At 42.0% G+C, this 7,053-nt stretch overlaps 1 protein-coding gene across 1 annotated transcript in view; it reads right to left on the minus strand.

Annotated features, from left to right (window-relative positions):
* The window catches only part of Cfap44 (cilia and flagella associated protein 44), an 81,252-nt gene extending 77,425 nt beyond the window's left edge, over positions 1-3,827 (minus strand). Inside the window, exon 1 of the mRNA XM_028752409.1 lies at positions 3,778-3,827. The gene's annotated coding sequence lies outside the window, so the exon portion shown is untranslated. The remainder of the gene's footprint in view (positions 1-3,777) is intronic.
* Between the last annotated feature and the right edge of the window lie 3,226 nt (positions 3,828-7,053).

Below are 7,053 nucleotides of genomic sequence, written 5' to 3' on the forward strand. Positions count from 1 at the left end.
TCTCTCTCTCTCTCTCTCTCTCTCTCTCTCTCTCTCTCTCTCTCTCTCTCTCATTTCTCTTCTCTTCTCTCTCTCTTCCCATGATGACTCCCCTGGCCTCTGTCCTTGGGGCCGGTGAACTTGCCCGAGAGCAGCATCCCAGTAAACCTGCATGTAATATAATCTAATCTGGCTTGAAATGGCTCATTTCACCTAACTTATCAGTAGGATCCTTGATTTTTCTGTCTTTGTATACGTACATATATATGAATAATGTCTATGGCCAGGCAGTGGTGGCACACACCTTTAGTCCAGCACTTGGGAGGCACAAGCAGGTGGATTTCTGAGTTCGAGTCCAGCCTGGTCTACAGAGTGAGTCCATGACAGCCAGGGCTACACAGAGAAACCCTTCCTCAAAAAACCAAATAATAATAATAATGTCTATAGATACTATCTGTGTGTATGCATATATATAAATATATATATATGTGTGTGTGTGTGTGTGTGTATGTGTGTGTGTGTGTGTGTGCATGTGGGTGTGTGTGTGATGAATAATGTCTATAGTTCTCAACTCTGGCTGCCTCAGAATTACTTGGGAAAAAACCCACAGAATTAATAGTGTCATTTGCCAAGCAAACCTTTACGCATCCAGGTGTAAGAACAAATGCTAAGAACCAGGGTTTTGTATGAAATACATAGCTTTCTCGTATATGATAGATGCTTTCATTTGCAATAATATGGCTGTTCTTTAACACATGTGAAACTCAATGATTATGATCTGAATCTAGGCATGCTTCCATGCATCATCGGTCCCAGCAATCCAAGAGGCTGAGGGGAGAAATATTTCCTGAGCCCAAGAATTCAAGCCCAGCCTCTGCAACACATCGAGAACCATCTCTAAATAATAGGATCAAAGTTCAAATTAACATAGGCAATTCTCATACCTCTTGGGTTACCAGGATGGAGCCCAGGTCATCTGGCTTGCATTGTCCATCCAGTGGCAAGTGTCTTTGACGGTTGAACCATTTCACTGGTCCAGAAATAAGTCTTACCTAGTGCAGCATCCTTCCCAGTATAGGGTACACATTCACAACATCTGGTCCAGCAATGTTAGAAAAGTCGCCTAAGGTATTATTGACCAGGCTGGGAATGTTGGCTTCTGATTTAGTCTAATTGGGTTTAAGTTGGTAAATGTTAAGTATTAAATAGCTCTCTGTACTCATATTCTCATCTTAGAAATGTGGAGCCTACTTTATAGACCTGAGATCAGTACAGAACACATAGGGAGTCAAAGCTGTAAAGCTCTGAGAATGGGGTGTGGCTCCAGCGGAAGGCCACACAGCCAAGAGTGTACGGACGGCACCAACTGGACTCAGGGGTCTAAAAATTAAGTAAGAAGAGAACACAAGGATGGGTGAGAAGGGAAGTAGAGCTGGATCTGGGGAAGAGTTGGGGGAGGAGTAAAGATGATCCAAATACACTGTATGAAATTCTGAAAGAATAAACAGAGAGAGGGAAGTGGCACACAGCCATGGGGTATGTAAACAGCTGAGATTATTAATATTAGACATGGTCTCAAATAAGTGAAGATGGGGCATTTTAAGACATGGCCAACCATCTTCCATTCCAACGGTTCATCTACGAGTGTGGCGTATTCCGTTCGCGTTCTGCTCTACATATGACTACCTCACACCTCTCTCTCCGGCTTGGACCCTTTGGCTTTTCCTCTGTCTTTTGAGAACACAAAGAACGCAGGCTGCAGCCATTCAGATAGTTACAGCTTGCTCTGCTCAGACATCCTTTCTTGGATGCAGTGCTCTAGTTCTTTCAACTAGTCCTCCATGACATCATTTGAACTTTTTTCAAACTTATAATAGTTAAATAAATTAATTGTCAATCCACTAGATAGTTTCTCAAAATTTTTACCTTCTTAGATTTTTTTTTAAATCTTTTCTGGATGAGTGCCAGAAGTGAGGGACCTTCAGTTTACCTCATCTCCTCACTGACTGGAGACATTCACTGCATTCCTCGAAGACAGGCTAAGGTTTCATCTTTGGAGGGAGCAGACAGAATAATGGTATGCTGACTCGTCTAAATCAGTATATAACAATGAGAATGAGAAATCCTTGTTTGTGTGTTCTCTACTGCATCCTTCTTAATAGACAACCAGTATAGACTAACTAGGTTTGGGAATCTATTTGCAGAATGATTGTTAAAGCTCTCTTTATGACATTCAAGCTTGTTGATTTAGCCTATAGCCAATTCTTTTAACCAACTCATTAATTTGACTGTCCAGTTTTGAGTTAATCCTAAGAAAATGTACAGAGCAAAAGTTCTCAACAGTGCAGAGGACTGTGTGTCCTAAGGGATTGGCTGGAAGCCAGATACAGGACTCCACAAGGGGGCGTTGCTCAGACATAGTCACCAGTGTCCAGGGGCCGATTCTCACTCCCCAAATCTTGAACAATCTCTGCAGTGTGCTGGAGCGAGTCATAGTTATTAACCAGTAACTGATGTAGGAAACCAACTCAAGTTTGACTTTACTTTGTGAAATATAGTGGTAGAAAAAAAAATCATAGCTTGTGATGGGGTCTTTTGTTTGCTTGCATGCTTGCTTGATTGATTGATTGATTGATTGATTGATTGTTGCTTTGGTTCTTATCTGATGCCAAACACAGTTCTAAAACTTTCTGCACACATTATCTCATTGTTTTTAAAACACAAGGCAGATGTTAATATCATAACTTTGCAAGTGAGAAAGAAGAACAGTTAGACGTTGAGTCTTTTCCTCTCACCCACCTCATGCAATGCATTTCTAAGACCGGATGCCAAGCGGCCAGCTATGAAAACTTTTGAATTCACCCTTGTCCCCACCTCTTCAAGTACCAGGCTCACTGTCACCATAGATAGCCTCTGTTCCTACAATCCATTTTATCTTTAAAATTTCTTGTCGTGGGAGTTGGAGAGGAAAGATGCCCTAGCAGTTAAGGGCACTGGCCGTTATTCCGGAATACCAGGGTTCAGTTCCCAGCACTCCCATGACAACTTAATCCGTTTTCTGTCCTTGTCCTTTGTATTCTTGAAAGAGCTACCAGAATGCCACTCCTGTTTACAGCGTTGAGTGACTGAGTGTTGCCATCACAGTAGAACGCAATACAAACCCTCATCATGGCATAAAAGCCCTTCCTGGTGGGGTTGTAGATCGGGGCAGCATCTCACGCCCCGGTCTTTGTTCCTACTCCCCTTTAGCCCCTTTCTCTAGTGTCTTACTAAGCAGGCAAGTAAGACCACTCATGACTAACCGAATACACTGTGCAATCGCTTCCTACCGCCTTTGCCCGTTGCCAGTATTCAGCCGCACCCCCGAGACACTTGGCCTGCATTCGAATCCTAACAAGAACCCCAGGAGGCAAACACAGCCATTTTTTTTAGAGATAAGGAAAATAGTGTGGAAGGGCCTACTTGACAAGACTCACAGCTAAGGGTGGGCAGGGGTGGCTTTGTTGACCCAGGCACGTTTCTAGCAGGCTTTCCTCTTCCCTCTGTGGTGACCTAACTTCTCTGGCTACCTGGTTGCTTCTTAACCTGCATCACCAGTTCCTTGCAGGCAGGAGCTGTGCAAATGTCTAACCCGTACTGGTTCCTTCAGATGTTTTCGTTGAGAACCAGGACAGTGCTCCTGGGAAACTGGACCACACTAGTTTCACCTAAAAGGTGGAGTTCACTGTTCTCTGGGTCGATATCAAATTTAAGGAAGGCTCGTAGGGACAGCCCAGCCTAGGCTAAGAGCCCACTTACCGGAGGTGTTCACTACAGCAGCTAGTTTCTAGTCACACCAGCCCAAGGACTCCGTTTACTGCGGTTGCCACAGCAACGCCACTCTGCCTGCTAGTAGTGATGTGGGGGAGGGGAACTACAGGCTATTTAGCGCATGCGCAGCATGCCCCAAGGCTTTGCCTAAACTGAGGTGTTGCGGAAGAGTCCTCTGTCCTGGGCAAGAGGGTACTGCGACCCACTTCTCCCTAGAAAACAGAAGCCCAGCATTCCAACAGTTTATGAACCGAATGACTGAGCTTTTGGGTACTTGCCCAACTTTCCAAACCGGCCAAAGGGTCCTAAGGCAACTGTTTGCCAATCAAAAACAAAACTTTTAAAATGGTGTGGTCTTGGCTACAGCAGGCAGCTTCCAGCTACATCAACATCGAAGATGAGTATTTTCTAAAGCCTATCTGTGGTTTGTAAGAGTAAATAAGGGCCTGTGTTGTGAATTCTTGCTGCAGGAGGTGGGCACGTACAAAGCAGAGGCTTAACTGTTGGGTTTTTGTTTTTAATCTGCAATGTATGTATTGGACAAAGGACTTGTATATAAAATATATGAAGCCGGGCGGTGGTGGCGCACGCCTTTAATCCCAGCACTCGGGAGGCAGAGGCAGGCGGATTTCTGAGTTCGAGGCCAGCCTGGTCTACAGAGTGAGTTCCAGGACAGCCCGGGCTATACAGAGAAACCCTGTCTCGAAAAAACAAAAAAAAAAAAAAAAAAAAAAATATATATGAAGAACTCATGCCTTTAATAAAAAGGAAAATAACCCAACAAAAATTGAGTAAAAAGTTTTGAAGCTACTATATGAAAGAAGACCTACAAATATCAATGAACAGACCAAAATAAGTAAGGTATCAACATCAGGGATGAAAACACAAATTAAGATACCATGACTCAGTCTCTGAAAAAGTAAAAAGACTGACCAAATACTGGGTAGGACTAGGAGTAACAAGAGAAGGTACATGTTGTTAGTGAGAGTGTAAAAGGGGGTGTCAGAAAACCACTTAATTTCTTAAAATTCAACCATGCATTTTCATGTAAGGCAGCAATTCATTTCTAGTTTTGTATCTAAGACAAATAAAATATTTAACCCCCTTCATAGTAGATTCGTTTGTAACAGATTAAAGCTGGAAACAAGTCCAGGCATTTGGTATCAGGACGCTAAGTATGAAATTATGACACAGTCGTAGGATCAAATACGAATACAGAATACAAAGGTTTATCTATTGACACACATAACATGGATCAATCTCAAAATCATTGAGAAAACCATTAAATGTGAGAAGCCAAAATAAAGATATTGTTGTTAATTCTGAGATTTAACAGAGAAAAACCAATTCCACCATTTTAGGCCAAATTTGAAGCAAGCTTTATTAAATATTAAATACTGACCAAGAGATGGGCTTTGTTCAGGATCACTCCTTGCAACTTCCCAACTGAGTGGCTCCGGGACGCTTCTTGCAAGGGTATACATATAAAGACAAACCTATAGGCCACCATACTTTGTCATGAGGTTTTTGTTATATTCCAGAACCACAACTCCCACCATTCCAGGAAGTTACCTGGTCCTTGGGCAGGTAGGGCTTACAGGTTAATTTTGAGTATTACTGTGTATTCCGAATGACTCCATTTATATGAAATTCTAAAATAACCTTCGGGGATAGAAACCACATTTATAATGTTTTCTGCCGGTGTACAGTGGTAGGACTAACAGAGATGGACATATAAGGCCAGCGGGATTGGTACTTTATACACATCCTAAAACTGATTGGTAAATTAAAGTCTAAGCATTCAACCGTACATAAATTGTACGTTAACTACAGCATTTAGAGGGTAGAGGTGACCCACATAATTTCAGAAGCCAGATACAGTTTTCAAATAAATACTAAGTTTAACACTAAGGCTGAGGAGGTATAAGAATAACTATTAATTCACGAGGAAGGAGAATCAGCGTTTTGAACAGGGTGATTCTTATTTTAGCACACGCTCTTTGGACATCTTTTGATAAGACATTAACTTTGAGGCCTCTAGTTAAGAGCAAATATTATTCTCTATTATCTCCCCCTTTGACACAGAGACAATCCTCTGGGGTCAGACATATCTTCCCTACAGCCGTAAATCTCCCCAGTTACCCAGAACAGAAATCTCCAATTTATGTCCAGTTCATAGACCATGAAGCCACAGAGCCAGCTGCAATTCCACATGTAGCAGTTCAGAAGGTCTGACCCCAGAGAGTGCACACCCCTCAGCGGGATGCTCGGCTGTGCAGGAAGCCTCACTCACTTCCATGTAGGAATGTTTCCCATCAGTGACTCATTGTCTTTCTCAGTCATCAGCTAGCTAATTGAGAGATCTGTTGATTCTCCTTTGTTCTCCTCTGTAGGATTCCAGTTTTACCAAACCGCCCACACCCCGCCCCCTATTTCCTTACAGTTTGGAGACTTCTAGAGGTTTTTCTTCACTGATGGAAAGGAAATAGGCACTGCTGACACTACTCTATTTCCAAAGTGGATGAGATCTTTGCTGCTGTCTGAGCTGGACTGAACCAGGAGACAAGGAGCCAAGAAGGCTAAAACCGTAGAGGGTCTAGCAGACTGGGCTCTTAACAGCATGGCTAAGGCGCTGCACCACATTTGGACAGTTTACTTCCTGAATTTTTGTTCTAATAAATAGAGATACTAGTTAGGAACATTCCAGGACACAGCAAGCATCAAGGGAGGCCCTAGAGAAGATTGTCCTCAAAGCATATAGGAACGTATAGAAAAGAAGTGGGTAACTCCAGAGATTAACTCTGTTCTAAGCCGGGTCCTATGTATAAGTCCAGCTCAAAGATTAGATGAAAGCAGAGGTCTAAAGTATTGACAGAATTAATATTGTTTTATGATTTAACTTGTTAAAGCATTCTCTCCATTCGTGTGTGTGTGTGTGTGTGCAGAACATTCAGAACATGCACATGTGTGCATACAGCAACAGCATTAAGAGGGGAAAATATAAAGTACTCAGATTGAAAATAATGACTTTCAAGGTCTAAAAGCTGTTTGAATGGGGGCAAAATTAAAGCTAGAAAAACATAAAGGAAAATGTGTGCTGAAGTGGAAACTTCATTTGCTTCTTTCTTTGGAAAGTCAGTTATGTCAAATGATGTTTTGCTGAAGCAGACATGTGAAAGGGCATGTGATACATTAGAAGGAATATATATATACATACATATATATATATATATATATATATATATATATATATATATATATATA

This window comes from Grammomys surdaster, unplaced genomic scaffold (assembly GCF_004785775.1).
Source record: "Grammomys surdaster isolate TR1022 unplaced genomic scaffold, NIH_TR_1.0 125901, whole genome shotgun sequence".
In the NCBI taxonomy this organism is placed as follows: Eukaryota; Metazoa; Chordata; class Mammalia; order Rodentia; family Muridae; genus Grammomys; species Grammomys surdaster.